The sequence below is a fragment of the Stegodyphus dumicola genome, chromosome 3, assembly GCF_044657685.1.
Source record: "Stegodyphus dumicola isolate Sdum_Otavi_A_Nest chromosome 3, ASM4465768v1".
Taxonomy (NCBI): domain Eukaryota; kingdom Metazoa; phylum Arthropoda; class Arachnida; order Araneae; family Eresidae; genus Stegodyphus; species Stegodyphus dumicola.
In genome coordinates, this window is record NC_140770.1 from 37,506,814 (window position 1) to 37,523,912 (window position 17,099).

The following is a 17,099-nucleotide window of genomic DNA, read 5'->3' on the forward strand; positions in this document are numbered from 1 at the left end:
GAAATTAACCAAATAAGGTAGATATAAGTAACTATGAGAACCATGCTTAATTGTTTTAACTTTAGAAATCCTTCATTGTGGTTTGGTTTAATTTAATTATGGCAAAGCACTTAAGAGCTATCTGACTAAGGGGAGGAATGCCTTCGTGGAGAACTTTCTAAGGGAAAACAGGCTCACATATCCGTTACACATGTAGAAAACCACAGAAATGCCCATGTAGCCAGCCCATTTACCGGGATTCGAACCCTGGACCAAACTACCAGTGCTTAACCACAGCCACTGGTGGTTAAGCACTGGTGTTAAGCACTTTACCACAGGGCCGCTGGTGGCCTCTTCTATTGTGGATTATCAACTGAAATTGGATCACCAAACTAAATTTGTTGAAGCTTTCTTGAATAAACATTTACATGGTAACTTATTTTCGTACATAACACAGAAATAACACAGCCAGATGTTTCAATAATTATTTAAATTTAAAAGGCAAGGAAGTATATCTTTTTAGCTTATTTGCAAATGAATTGCAATTAAAGCCATTCATATTTCTAAAAAAAATGAAGACTCCACAAATACAATGTATTTGAAAGTGATCTTCAAATACCAAACTCGGATGTATAGTTGTTACAGTGTTTCATTTTGTAAGGCAAAAAATAAAATTAACAGGTTTTGCAGACTTTCCTTACTTCCCAAGTCTTAGTGATGTAAAAGATACACATGCCAAATTTCAAGAAGATTAGATAATATTCAGAGGTTGTACACTTTGATAAAAGCAGGCAAAATTATGATTTTTTGACGTTAATTACTTTTATTGGGAAAACTAAAAATCAAAAACTTAAAATAACATTAAAACTACACACAGATTGATATGTAGTATGATAAGAAAAATACATGTTAAATTAACCAACTCTGAATCAGCTTTAAATTAATCAACTTTCACGTCCCCACCTTTTTTTTTATTTGCTTGCTGAAAACTTTTCTGTGATACTCAACTACCCTCAACAAGAACTGTTTTTGTTGTTTGTCCTTGACTGATTATTTAAACTTTTTATCAGAGCAGTTCCTTTTCCTGTGGCATCACTGACCACTTTAAGAGCATTCACATGGCTTCTTAGAAATTACTTGCAGTATTCTGTCATGTTGTGGATCCCAAACAATTCAAAGAATGTCTTTATTTATTTATTTATGTGATTATGGCAAAGCCTCAAGTGCTAGCTGCGAAAAGGGAGGGATGTCTTCATGGAGGACTTTCTAAAGGAAACTGGCTCGTATACCTGTTACACATGGGGAAAACCATGAAAATGCATATGCAGCCCAGTCTGTTCCCAGGATTTGAACCTCAGACCAAGCTACAAGTATTCAGTGACTTTACTGCTTGGCCGCTAGTGGGCCAAAGAATGTCTTTGTTTTAATAGTGACAAAATAATTCAGGTCTTTTGCTTTTATCCTCTAAACCAGGGGTTCCCAAACTTTTTCGCACTTACAGGTTTAGTATTTTGTCACCCTAGTTGTGTTCAATGGAAGTGTTGTACAAGGTTTGTGCTTTACAGCCTGCTTACTACACAGTGTCATAACACATAACACACTACACAGTGTGACTACACAGTTTGACACTACACAGTGTCATAACACATAACAAATCACGACACTTCATTAAATACGACTGTATATTGATACTAGTAACAAGGCATAGAAATGAAAAAAAACTCAATCTGAGGCTAATATTGGTGTATATTGAACTGATATACAAGAATATTATTATTATTAAAGAAAAACAGGGAAAAAATCAATGGGACAGGTGAGCTTGCTGATTGATCTCTACAAAGTGAGGGATAAGATTTGACACTGCCACTGTCATTTCTTGCTCCATGTTCATCTCTGAATGATATTTGCTCTTTATTATAGCTACAGCTGAAAATCCAGTTTCACATAAGTAGGATATTGCAAAAGGAATGAGAATCCTTAAAGCTTCTGAACTTAGAGTTGGATATTCACTTTTGATGATAATCCAAAACTCCACCAAATCAGAACAAGCGAGTTTTGTTTTAAGGCTGTTGTCGCAAGAGAGTTCAATGAGATTCTCTTCTTCTTGTGAAGTGAATTCTGGTGGAGTTTGAGCATGGAAAGGATTTTGGATCCCCAAATATTTCTTGATATTTTTTTCCGCAAAGTATTTTGCAAACCATCCAGTGAGCTTTGAAAGGTGTTTCGTTAAAACAGACAATAAGCTCATTAGAGGACGCCTATTTACACAATTCGGGGAAACAATCTTGAGAGCCATTCTCATTAATTTTTCTTACACACAACTGCATTTTCTTATAAATGCTGTAATCTCCTTCAATAGTTTCAAGATATGCATATTATTGCCTCGTAGAGACAGATTTAAGGCATTCAGTTTGTCAAATATATTGCACAAATATGCCAGTTTTATTAAAAAGGTCTTTGCCAAAGTATCTCAAGTTCGCATATCCTTCCTCCTGCAGAAAAGTGTGCATTTTTTAATGTAGCTGGAATGCACAGGATAAGATATTTCCACGTGAAAGCCATCATGAACTGCAGTAATACATCAAGGCTGTGTGTTCAGCCAAAGAACGTCTATGTAAAGAAGGAAAGGATCCATAGACATAATGTAAACCAGTTTGCCTTCTACACCGCTAGAAAGGAGAGAGAAAATTCGCCATGGGATTTGCCGACGAAACCTGTTGGCAAGAATTGTCCCACCTGTGATGTACCAGACCTGGCCAAGATTTCCCTCCTCTACGTGTACAGGAAATTGAGGAATACGGGTTAAGATGAATAAGAAAATTAGGTGAAGTTTTACTTTCACTGGCTGTTGAACTTGCATTATCCATATCATAGTTTGATGTCTGATTTTATATCCGTCAACATGGAGGGGAAAAAAATGGAGTCACAAAGCTTTAAACTCTTGATAAACGTGACCGTCGAACCTGTTCGAACTTCGACATCAGCTTCGAGCTTTCGGCGCTTTTTGACGACAAACGTTTCACACATGCGCAGCTGTTTCCCTTTTCATTCGAATGGAGCCATTCCTGATGCTGCAAAGTTTTTCTTTTTAACAATACATATCCTTTGGTTCAGCTCCCATGTCCATGCAAAGTTTTTTGAATAGTTTGGCTTCAGCAGCCTAGTTTTTATGTAGTTATCTACATCTATGATACGCTCTAATACCAAATTCAATTCACAGTTTATCAACTTTGATGCAAGTGCTTCCCTATGGATGACGCAATGGGTCCACATAGCACACAGTGCTTTACTGTAAATAAGGCTTGCAATTCCCCATACCTGCCAGACTTTGATCGAACACCATTAGTAAACACACCGATACACTTTCCCCAATCTAAATTACTTTCTGTTATAAACCTGTCAAGAATTTCAAATACGTTTTGAGCCTTTGCACCTTCACTGATGCTTTGACAGAATCTGTGTATGTAATTATGGCAAAGCCTCGAGGGCTATCTGCCTAAAGGGAGGGATGCCTTCGTGGAGGACTTTCTAAGGGAAACTGGCTCGTATGCACGTTACACATAGGGAAAACCACGAAAACTCCCATGCAGCCAGCTTGTTCGCGGGTTTCGAACCTGGGACCGAACTACCAGTGTTCAGCGACTTTACCGCTCGGCCGCCGGTGGGCCTGCTTTGACAGAAAAGAATGTCTTTAATTATAATATCCTGAAAACATACATAACAAAAAAGATATGCATCTTTATTACTGCCAGTAGAGAAAATTAAAGGTAAATTCTTTACCTTTAATTTTCTCTACTGACTGGTCATCGAGATACTCGGCTATATGATGGATTCTTTGACTAATAGTTGAAAGATGCTAGCACTGCGTTGCTAGGTACTGAAGCTTTTTGAGTGAAAATTTTTTTGTTTGTTTTTGTAAATTTTGGAACTCCCTACTAAAAATTTTGTGGGATTTTTCAACCATGGTAGGGTGAATGGTCTCCAGATGTCGTTTTAGCTTACTTGAGAGCATATTCTCGGACGGTAAAATTTTCAAACAAACATTGTGGTCTTTTTCATTATTTACTTCTACTGAAATAAAGCCAAAGGCCAAACAGCTATCATAGTATTTGCGATATTTCCATCTTTTTGCTCCCCAGACACTTGTCGAGGCTTGATGACTTTGACTTGAACTACTGACTTGCTTATTTAATAAAAATCTTTCCATTTTGTGACTAATTTTTAACAATAATGCGAAACAGCTCCATTAAAGCAAAGCAACCGAACTGCTCATATGCATGGTATGTTTAAATAGATATAATAATGTTTATCTATCCTGGGTTTGTAAATCACAACCCTCTATATAACTACCAAGAACATTTCATGACTACTTCTATTTAACTTAACAATTTAAACTGCTTGAGCCTACAATAAACTAACTTGGCAATGCAGCCTATGGCGGCTTATATACTACCACCAATGAGCTCCCGTGACAATTCCTGTCGAAACGTGATGGTCCAATGCGAGCTTCTGGAAATTTCTCGCGTCGGCTAGCAAAGAATTCATTGCCGAACCCTACCCAAATTCCATACGTGAGAGGAGAGTGGTGGTGTTGGTTTCCTACACAATAAATGATTTATGCAGCACACGTGACTTGAATTTAGATTACCTTAAAAGAGTAAACAGGAGCGCCCTTGTTTACTCTGCACCGCGGCACACACTTTGGGAACCCTTGCTCTAATCATTTCACTTCCTTTTCCTTTTCACTTTCTTTCCTCCCTCTTTTGGGTTTCTAAATTTTTAATCATATTTTCCTTATCAATGTTCATCCAAAAGAGGTTCAGGGTTCGTACACAGAAATTAAGTACTTTTAAAGACCTATGAGTAAATGGGAACCGAATAAATTCAATTAAAAATATTATCTATGCCTGAACTTCACTTTTGTAATACAATGCTAAAAATAATATAGATCCAAAAGTAGGATGAATTAATATTAAACATGAATTAACAAAATTGTTAATAAATCTGAAATAAAACCAACTTAATAAAATGTTTCAAGTAGCATTAAACATTTTACACTTCTAATAGTTGGATATATTTGAAAGAAGATAAGTGACATTTTATTTATGTTTTACTAAAAGTCAGCTTTGTGTTGATTTTTTACTTCCTTGTACAAAGTAAAAAGGAAGTATTGTAATCTCGAAAAGTTTCAGGCACCATATTTCAACGAAAATATGCATTTTCACCGCTCTTGAATGCAATTTAACAATGTTTTTGCATGACATCTGTACGTAAGGACAGAATAAAAGACTCTTTTCCTCTAAAAAAATTATAAAATTGCTTTAAAATAAATTCTGAAGAGAATTTTTTGTGGCGTCTGTACGTACGTACATATCTTGCATAACTCAAAAACGAATAGCCTCAGAACGTTGAAATTTTGTATATAGGACTTCTATAACATGTAGATGTGCACCGCGTATTTTGGTTGCAATCGGCCTCACCAAACACATATAAATATGTGTATATATATATATATATATATCCATTCTGTATATATATCCGGCTCAGTGATCTCAAATTCTTTACTCTTATATGTTTTGTAAGTTGTGCATTTTTTGCTTTAAAAATAATTAAATTATGTTGTTTTTACCTTCCGGTTAAGGTTTTTATGCCTTTAGTAAATCTGCAAGCAATATTTGTACAATTATCAACAATTTAAATGCTTTTTAAGTGCGGTTAAGCCTAATTTTTAAATAATATGGCGGACATATTTGTTTACATTAGAAACAGCAGAATAGTAAATTTGTTGCCAATCTAGAGAGACTAAGTTTTGCAACAACAAAGATAACACCCTCATTTATTATTGCGAATTAAATCTTGCTTAATCCTTTCTGGAATTTTTTCGAGGAAATAAGTGTTTAATATTTTAGAAGTCTGCATTTTTACTGAACAAGGGCAAATCCTCAGTAGTATCTACTCTTAAGAAGCCTCTTCTTCCTCCTTTTTTACTTCTTTGTATGATGTAAAAAGGAAGTATTGTAATCGCGAAAAATTTTGGGTATGATATTTCAATGAAAATATCATTTTGACGGCTATTCGAATGCAAATTAACGATGTTTTTGCATGACATCTGCATGTAAGGACAGACTAAAGAACATGTTTGCCCCCCAAAAATTATAAAACTGATTTAAAATGAATTCTAAAGAGAATTTTTCGTGGCATCTGTGCATACGTACGTACGTATCTCGAATAACTCAAAAACGAGTAGCAAAATTTTGCATATAGGACTGCTATAACATGTAAACCTCATATTTTGGTTTCAAATCGGCTGCACCATAAGTATATAAATATATGCACATCTCTGTTACTCGGCTCAGTCAGCTCAGTTTCTTTATTCTTATATGTTTGTAAATTATGAATATTTTGCTTTAATAAAGATTGAATTATGTTGTTCTTATCTTCCGGTTAAGGTTTTTATGCCTTTAGTAAATCTGTATGCAATATTTTTCGAATTATCAACAATTTTAAAGTTGTTTAAGTCCAACTAAGCCTAATAATTTTTCTGATGGCGGCCATTGCTTGTTTACATTTGAAACAGCAGAATAGTGGATTTGTTGCCAATCTAGAGAAACTTAGCTTTGCAACAACAAAGATAATGCCTTCCTTTATTATTGCAAATTAAATCAGGCTTAATCCTTTCTGGAATTTTTTCGAGGAAATAAGTGTTTAAGATTTACTTTGTAATTTTTAATATAAATATTTTGAGTTTTTATGTATTTTTGCCTTGTCGCGAAGTGAGAACTGAATTAATTGAATAAGAAATACTCAATCTTTTTTCTGTTTCTTTTTTGTTTTGTTTGCTTAATTTCTTTTATACATCGTTCTAGATTTATTATAGTATTTGAATAGAATATGTAGCAACGATTAGATAATTCTTTAAATGATATAAATTTTGTGCATTCTGAGTTATAATATGATTTGGATTGGATTGGATTATTTAATTATGGCAAAGCACACGAGAGCTATCTGCCTAAAGGAAGGGATGCCTTCGTGGAGGACTTTCTAAGGGAAACTGGCTCGTATACGTGTTACACATGGGAAAACACTCATGCAGGATTCGAATCTCGGACCAAACTACCAGAGTTCAGCGTCTTCACTGCTCAGCCGCTGGTGGGCGAGTTATAATATGAATGAAATATAATACTATTAAGTGAACCTAGCGTCAGAGTGTCGCTATGGTAAACAAATATAGTGAATTTTAAAGAGTGCATTTATTCTATTATGGTTTATGCGCTGTCGACAAAGTAGATTTAATCCAATCCAATAAGTTTAAATGAAATGCAAGAAAAAGTGCGTATAATTTAATATTTCATACAAGGAAGTCATGTGGTGTACACATCAGATCCCCCCCCCATTTTTGTTACATACTTGCTCAGTCTAGAGGTTTAGTAAATAGCAGGTATATTTTATGTTCAAGTGGCACATATTAAAATGAGCAGTAAGATCATAATCAGCATGATTCATAACAAAAGACTGGGTGTTATCACTGCCGCTGCTTGCCTAGAGAGAGACCTCTTGATTAGAACAAACCTGAAAGGCCTGAAGTAGGCACAGTTGGCAAGTTTTGAAAGTTAGTTGGGCTCTGTCTGATGCAGTTAGAGTCGTAGCTTCGTGTAGAGTTCCAGGGATGTAAACCAGTTAATATACTTTAAGGCTGCGTTCAGACGGCATAAAAAAGGTTCGTAAAGGGCATAAAATACGGGATATCCGTTCACACCTGCGAGAGTGGGGTGTAAGCCGTGGCCAATGAGAGAAGCTAAATTTGCGCATGCCTGGATATGTCTACAACTTTCCCGCGATTGATTCCTGCTCGATTGATTTCCCGCATTCACTCTGCTTGTTTTGTAACAGCGAAATCTTCTGCAGAATGCCACTTCGTTTTACCTTCGCTCTGATTGGTCAACGCTTATCCCAAACTCGGCGTAAAGTTGAAAACTTTGAACCCTATGCCACGAGCCCTAAACCAGATTTTGTGACATAACACAGACTGGTTGCCTTGGCAACGGAGCTCAGCTTTAACAACTTATGCCCTTTACGCCCCCATCTGAACATAGCTTAAAGTTCTTGTAAGCCACTAAAGCACCACAGGTGATAAGTTGTTTTAAGACTCATTAGATGTGATGAATAAGTTTTACATGAATTTTTACTTTTGTTTGTTTGTTTTTGTTTTGTTTTATCGTGTGACTATAATAAAGATTAATGAAAGGCAATAACTCGCTTTAATATGCAGAGATAATTTTTAAGAGTAAGCAGTTAGTTATACATAATTAAATTAGGTAGTTAAATAACCTTAGTCATTATGAAGTTACATGGCCACTATAAAATTTTATATATTTTTAACACTATTTGTTAAAAAACCCTAATAAAACCACAATTCAATAAAATTTTACATTTTCGAATATATGTAATTTATGACATTGATTCTTAAATGATATTAGGATAATTACATATTAAAAGCTACAAAACATTTATGTTTTGTAGCAAAAACACTCAACAAAATATGTATGCCTCTTTTTAATTTGAAACTTTCCCAGACATTTTGGCTAATTTATATCGATTTCCTTCTCATTAAGCATCTTTTCTAACAATGAGAAATTTGTCTCAATATGCAAACCAGTGTTCTCACTAGTTTCTGCATGCTTTATCTCTTAACTTGTCAACTTCTCTACAATGTAGTTATGAGGGCTTACTTGATGTGGTAAAAGTTAAATAGCCCAAAACCCCCAGACAGACGTGAAGCAAATCATTGCTATGTCTGAAAGTAACTAAAATGTCAGACAAAAATTTAAATAAGCTTCTTATTTAAAAAGAACTCAGAACATAAAGGCATGTTCTGATGCTAGCAAAATCAATTACAGCTCGTGGTGATGTAATTAAAGAAGAATAGACAAATTCAAACTAAAAATGTGGACTAATGGTCAAAGACTATACAATTTAATTTTAATTTAAGTTGGCTCAGTAACTCTATCATACAAGGAAACAGAAATAGGAAATTATAATAAAGAAATAGGAAATAAGGCTAAAATCATAAACAACAAGATAATTTACATAATAATAACTGTAATATCTTTGAAGAATAATTCCTTTCTTCAACACGTTTCCTTTTCATTTTAGAATTTTTGGATTAAAGATTTCTGTTATTCTAAGAAAACTAAATGCATTTAGAATGTATAGTAAAAGCTGCTAATTTTACTTCTTTAGCAATATCAAAATGCAGAAGAAATATGAAATATATATGGTAAGGCCTGGTTATAGAGCCGGTTTGGCAAAATTTTTAGAATTTAGTGACAGAGCAACAAAATTTAGAAATATCATAACTTTTAGGATTTAGAGCAGGCATTGGAAGCAGAATTTAGGATCCACTGGGGATTGCATCAGGCGGGAAAACACCTAGTGCCAACTCTGTATGATGCATTAAGGCATATTAGATGAATCTTTTAAATTGTCAGTTTTTAATTTCCTTATTAACGAAAAAAATTCCTTTCCATGTGATAAGATTAGATGCATATTTGATATTTTCCATGCTTGTGTCTAGTGAAAAGTAGAGAAAATAAAGGGAAGATAAACATGCTAAGAAAAAGATTCTAGTATCAGAAGTAAAACATTCAAGTACAGTATAAAGTCTGTAATCCGGACTCGTCGGGACTTCGGCGATTCCGGATTAGGGGTTTTTCCAGATTATAGCTCATCAATTTAAATCTGGTAAAATGGCATGCAGAAATTATACAATTAAAAATATGAAAACATAATTTATGAAATAAAGAGCAATTATGATCTAAAGGGTATCAAATTTTACAAAAAAAAGCTTAATATTTATTTGTTTACTTTATTAAACATTTCTTTCAACGTGCGCATGCGTAAAGTATACATTACAAGCATGTGTAAAGTTTGTGTCTTTGAGGTCCGGATTATAGATCATTCCGAATAATGGACGTCCGGATTACGGACTTTGTACTGTATTATGTTTTCATTGTTCTTCCAGACGTTCTCCAAAAAGCAAAGTGAGTCATCGCAGACTTCCTGTAAAATACATCTTTTATGTGTTAATACTATGGAGACACTTTTTAGTTTGTCAGATATTTCTGGAATCTTCTAGATTACTATATAAAACTTGTCTTCAAATCCTTCTGAACTTTCCACGCTGTAGTGCCTAAAATGCTAAGGAAAAATTATCTCTACAAATTCTGTAACAGCAAAAAGCCATAAGTATTTAAAAAACATTCAGAGAAAAAAAAAGTGTAAAATGAATTTAATAGGGAAAATTGATGCATATCCTAAGAATTATGAAAATTCTGAGGCAATTACCTGGGGGAAACTCTCACTATGAAAGAATTAAAAAGAAGACTTTTAATTAATTACATAGCTAATTTTGCTTTTAGTAAGAACTATTTCATAAATTCATTATATATATATATATATATATATATATAAATTTAAACAAATTTAAATTTAAATTTTAACTTTTAACAAACACGTATAAAAGTAATAAAGCAAATTTAAAGCAAAAATAAAGAAAAAAAAAATAATTAAAAAAAAAAATTTTTTTTTTAAAGTGCAAACATATAAAAGATTTAATTCTCGAACTAATCTACAATATCATTTAAATTCAGAAGCATAAGCAAATCAAGTGCAAAACCAATTCATGAAAATAAATTCACTAATTTAGCAAATTAAAATTAAACCAAACATTTTTTTTTTTTTTTTTTTTTTAAATGCATAAGTGAATGACTGTTGAGTAGGCAGGAGACAGACTTATCAAGGGGAAGTTGCCTCCAAACCTAACTCTCCAATCATTCAATTCGTGTTTCGTCATTCATGCAGGAAAGGGTAAAAGTCAAAACCAAAAGTAAAAAGAAATACCAATAAAGTGGTACCCTTAGAAATTAGCATTTAAGAATTAAAGTTCTAAAAGGAAAATACTAATGAAGTATTTTGAGAAACAAGCAAGTAATTCTGTTTGATATTATTAAACAAATTAGCGATTTTTTCTCCCTGGAGCAAATTACAAAAAAAAAAAAAAAAATTACAAAAAAATTACAAAAAACCAATATTACATGGTTGGTATGATTGTTAATACATTGTATGTCTCCCAGACGATGCAATACAGTCCGTACAACGCCTAGGCATGCTGAGTATCAAATTATCGATCTGATCTTGGGGGATATTACACCACTCAAAAAGCAATGCTCTCCAAAGTTCCAGTAGACATGTAGGAGGAGGTTGACGGGCTGCAACACGTCGGCCAAGCATGTCCCACACATGCTCTACTGGATTCAAGTCCGGTGAGAATGCTGGCCAGTCCATACGGGTGATATCCTCCGATTGAAGGCATTCGCTTACGATGTTTGCACGGTGAGGAAGGGTGTTGTCATCCATAAACACAAATTGTGCACCCATGGCACCCCGAAACAAACGTACATGTTATTCCAGAATGACGTTCCAATAGATTTGGCTTGTCATGGTTCCAATTTGAACATGCAGGTCAGTTCTGGAACTCAGCATAATTCCACCCCAAACGAGCACTCCTGCACTACCTTAACCGTGTCGTTCAATGATATTTTCTTGGTGGTAACCGGTACCTGGAGCTCTCTATATGAAAGTCCGGCGAGAATCAGACTGCAAGCTAAACTTGGACAGAAAACATCACACAAGCCCGTTGTTGCGGTGTCCATAATGCATGCTCTCTACTCCAGGCTAACCGCAGGCGACAGTGAGTTGCAGTAAGTGCAACGCATCTGACATGTCTACGCGCATATAGACCAATCTGCCCTAAGCGTCTGTACATGGTCTGCCTTGAAATTGTCATACCAGTGGCTGAAGAGAGCTGACGAGACAGGTCTGAGGAGGCTGTGCTCCACCTGCTTCTTTTGGCAGTAACTGCCAAATACCGGTCCTCATTCGGCGTTGTAACTCTGGGGCGACCTGTGCTGTAACGTCTACGCACATTACCATCATCTTGGAATCGTTGCCAAAGCCTGGACATGACACTCTGGGCAATTCCAAGTTCGTCTGATACTTCCAGTAGGGTACGCCCACATTCCAGACGACCGATAATTCTACCACATAAAAAAATCATCCAAATGCGTCCTTTGTGTCATAACTATTCGGTTATTGCACTGAAATGATTATAAAGCGCCTGCGAACAATTTTACTTCTCTGCCTGTATTCCTTATATATCACTCTCTTACACTCTCGTCATTGTGACGTACCATAGGTGTCATCTGGTTACTTCCTGAAATTTGCATATGATTCTTGAAATGTGAGTAGTGATTTTACAGGTGCTATATTTATTTTAGGGTTCGATTTCCGCGTGACTCCGAATTATCCTTAATTTATGGACATGAGTGTAATATTGCCTAGTGCCAAAAGAGAACATATATGAAGCTGGGAAATCGTGCAGCCTATTTCATTCCTTCAATTTTCATTGAGGAATATTCAATTATTTAGTGAAGACGACAATTTTAAATGCATATATTGCCTTTGCCACCGAACTTGCTTGATGCACAGCCTCTGGATCCTGAAACTTAATCGTTTTGAGACTAACCTGCTACATACTACAGTAAGAGTTGTAATAATTATTTGTAGTATTCTCTTGGATGACTTCCATCTTTTAGGACATCTTGGATTTACTTAATCATTTTCACTTGTTGTTCTTCTAAAAAGCTTGAATGGGACTTTCTCTATTCAGCATTGTTGTATATGGCTTCTTATTTAGTGAAGAGTAGTTCCAAAGTCTTTGACTTTGGAGCTTCGAAGGAATTTGGATGTCAAGACCACTTGATGGCATGCTATATTACTTTTCAAACATTCTTTTTAATATCAGTTCATGGGTGTGATGACTGCAAGCCAACCACAAAAATGTTCATCCAAATTCTCTTTCATTTCTGGCACATGTCCCTTGGATCAGTCCTGTATCTGTCCATTAGTACCAAACACTTCAATAATAGAAATTTCTAAAAGATAAAAGTGATTTCTAAAGATAAAAGTGATCAGTGTGTGCAACCCCTAAATATTAATCAATTGTCTTGAAATTTGGCATACATACTTTTACATCACTAAGACTCAGGGCATAAGCAAAGTCATATGACGATCACATTTTTGGGAAAATGAAACCTCTTAATAGTAGTGCTTTCACTTATGTACTTAGTACATTCCTGTACATAGTTTGTATGACAAAATTAAGTTTCTCATTTCATCTTATGAGGAATCAATTAATCCATTCTCTGATTTAGAACTTTTTGGGGGGGGGTAAATGCAGTATGTGTTTATGAACAAATTATTAGATTTATAAACAAAAATATTAATTTTTACATGCTCTGTTTAAAAAGATTCATTAACTATTTGTCTTTTTAAAACTTTTAAAAAACAACATAATTTACGTTTGTGCTTATTAGCATTCTGATTTTCAAAGACAAAGATTTGCTGAATGATAAGACAACAGGCATTTTACCTTCAGGTCACCATTGGCACAAAAAAGTAAAGTTAGTCCCTCTATCATTCACTTGTGCCCAAGCAATGCAATTTCCTTCTTAGCAATGAATATACTTTTAGGCATTTTTTAATGAACATAACAAACTAACACAATTGAAAATAGATTTAACACGGATAAAGAATGCTTATGAGTATTAGGAATTAATAGTACAATTTGCTTAAGCAAAAATACAAATTAATTTTTCAAATTATAACTCTTTAGTTAAAAAAAGGCCTACATTTAGTACAGTACACCCAGTAAATAAAAAACAAAATAACTTTTGCAAGTTTTTTATTACTACTTATCAAATAAAACACAAAATGCAAATAGTACAGAACAAAGTCTGAGATTCAGAGTCATCAACACTTTGGCAATTCTGGTTTCAGAAATCTCCAGATTTTAGATCAGTTTAAATCCAGTTAAATGACATATAGACATGGCAGCATTAGGGATTCACTTATTGATCATGTCAGACAGAAAAATGCTAATTTCCAACAGTTCTGTGTGTATTCAGTCTATTATGAACCCATATGCAAACAACAATAATGTGTGTGTGTGTATATATATATATATATATATTGTTCAAGAGATGAAAGTGTAATCTTGGCCAACATCAATCAATGCATTATCAATGGTAGAAAAGTGGCATGCAGAAATCTCAGTTAGTCAGCAGAAAAACCGCATTTATGACACACTTGTTGAATATTATATTCCCCATTCCTAGATATTATTTACATTTTTTAAAAGGAGAGGAACAATCAATATATATATATATATACATACACACATTATTGTTGTTTGCATATGGGTTCATAATAGACTGAATACACACAGAACTGTTGATAGCTCAATAAAATTTATTTTACCAAAAGAAACACTTCACAGTTCTGAAACTTTCTGCAAATGTATTTATACAGCTCTATACAGTATCACAGAGCAAAAGCAAAGTTACACTTCAAACTATTAACAAAATTAAACAAAGCGTAATGAAAAGCGCATCTAAAGAGTGAAGCTCATACGGAGATATCTCAATACTCTACTGGACCAAAATGTTGTCAAATGCTCGCTAAGTTTAAGATTTCTCACCAAATTCGGCCACAAAAATTAGTCGCCAACTTGGCGATATCTAACCAATTTAGCAAAACAGCCATTTACTCAATGTTAAATAGACTTGCCCCTGTATTCTTACTTTTCCGGCAGAGTTTGGCTTCTTCAGATTTTCATGCTACATTATACAAAACAAATATTACAGTTTCACATTTAATTTCATTAAAATTATTTACCTGTGTATAAAATTTGTAACAATATACATACAGGGTGTTTCATAGATCATGGGACAAACTTGGAAGGGTGGTAGAGTATACTAAAACATGCATTTTTTGTATAGGAACGTAGGGTCTAAAGTGACGGGTTAAGGCAGGAATGGAAAAAAAAAAAAAAAAAAAAACACGAGAGGAAAATGTGTTTATGTACAAAATCAACGTAAAGTGCTTCTTTATAACAATACAGTATTTATAAATAAATGTTCAAAATTGCGACCACCAGCAGTAATACATGTTTGGTAACGTCGCAGAAGGGATTGACAAACATTTTGAAAAACAACAGGCATTTCGCGCACGCTTGCAGACGCAATGGATAGTCGTGCAACGAGGTCCTCCAGTAAGTCAACGGAAGTCTCGTAAATTATGCTCTTCAGATGGCCCCATAAGAAAAATCCAAGCTGGATAAATCTGGCGAACAGGGTGGCTATCGAACGGGTCCACCATGGCCAATCCATCGGCCTGGAAATGTCCCATCCAAGTGATTGTGGACCCTCACGTGGTTATGGGCTGGTGCACCATCATGCTGGAACCACATGCAATCACGAACAACAGCCGGAACATCATGCAGCAATTCGGGTAGCACCTCTTGCAGAAAAATATGATAACATAAGCCATTTGTACGTGCAGGTAAGAGGTATGGGCCTATGAGGTAGTCGTTAACAATACCCGCCCTCACATTCACGGAGAAGTGGGTTTAAAATGCATGTGGACGTCTGCCGTGTGTATTGAGTTGCCCACACATGCATGTTGTGGCTATTGAAGATGCAGTCCTGTGAGAAAGTTGCCTCGTCTGTGAATAGCACATCCGATGGGAAATCCGCCTGCGCTGCACACTGCTGCAAGAAACAATGACAGAAATGAACTCGAAGAGGGTAATCTGTCTCTTGCAAGGCTTGGACTCTCTGCAAGTGGTATGGGTGCAAACCATTTTCATGCAATACTCTCCAAATGCTGGAATGACTCAGCTGCAGATGATGTGCATTAGCTCTTGCACTTGTTCGAGGTGATTCATGCACAATGTTCAAGATGGATTCTTCAATGCGAGGTTGTCGTGCACTTCTTCTTCCACTCTTAGTATCACAGGTGGCTTCAAATGACCCGTTTTCACACAGAGACCTCTCGAACATTGTGTGCTTTGGCATATGCCTGTTCGGAAACCATTCCTGGTAGAACCATAGTGCTGCTCTGCTGTTCCCATTAGCAGCACCACACATGAGATGCATGTCAGCTTTTTCCCTGTGTATAAACTCACCCATTACGCTTGATGTCAGAGTTGCGAATGATTCTCTGATGCATCAGATTGTGGTTTGTCCTGCTCACTACCGCCGCATTGCCGGTCAATCACAGCTGTAGTTCCTATTACTGTTAGTGTTCCCTTTTTTTAACATTATTATATGAATACTGTGTTGCTGCAAAGAACTTTGCGTTGATTTTATACAAAAATACATTTTCCTCTCGTTTCGTTTTTTTGCATTCCTGCCTTAAACCGTCACTTTAGACCCTACAAAAATTTTTTTGTTTCCTATACAAAAAATGCATGTTTCAGTACACTCCACCACCCCCTTCAAGTTTGTCCTATGATCTACGAAACACCCTGTATAATTACTGGTGGTCTATAGGTTAGGATTTTGAACCATCACACATTAGACAGAAAGCAATTATCTAAATCCCAAAAAAGAAGATTTAATACTAAAGTGTTAAAATACAGTCAGACCATGATTCTGTGACAGGTTCTACGCCCCCAGTATAATAAAAGGCAGGGGGAAAAAATAAAAAATAGACCACTAACAATGAACTCAAACTTTGCATTTTCAGATTTGAAAATCATGATTTAATGAACTATGTACTATTTTAACTAGTAATTACTATGTAGGTCTTTTAAATCTTATCAAGAATGAGCGGTCTTTGTCACATTAACTGTTACACTACGTATGCATTTAATTTTTAAGAAATTTCTAGAAATATATTACAAATACATATTGAAATATTAATAATATTGTAACAGTTCACATTTCAAGATTAATTTTGAATTTAAAGGCCACAACAGGATATGAAAAAAGTTCGCAATTTCCGCCTGCCGGGAAGGAATTCAGACGATCATTAATCACGCCGTCTGATCACATGATCATTTTACTTTTAACAAGCTTTGGAGCTTTCTCAAGTCTTAAACTTGTTTCTCAATCTTCTACCCATAAAACCAAATATTGGAAAAATTATTTCAGTATCAGCAGATGTTGCATTAGATCTACATAATATTTTAATAGCATTTAGTTCTTTTCTACTCTCAT

At 35.0% G+C, this 17,099-nt stretch overlaps 1 protein-coding gene across 3 annotated transcripts in view; it reads right to left on the reverse strand.

Moving 5' to 3' along the window:
- The window catches only part of Pask (PAS domain containing serine/threonine kinase), a 117,128-nt gene that overhangs the window by 68,535 nt on the left and 31,494 nt on the right, over positions 1 to 17,099 (reverse strand). The gene's annotated exons all lie outside the window — the stretch shown is intronic.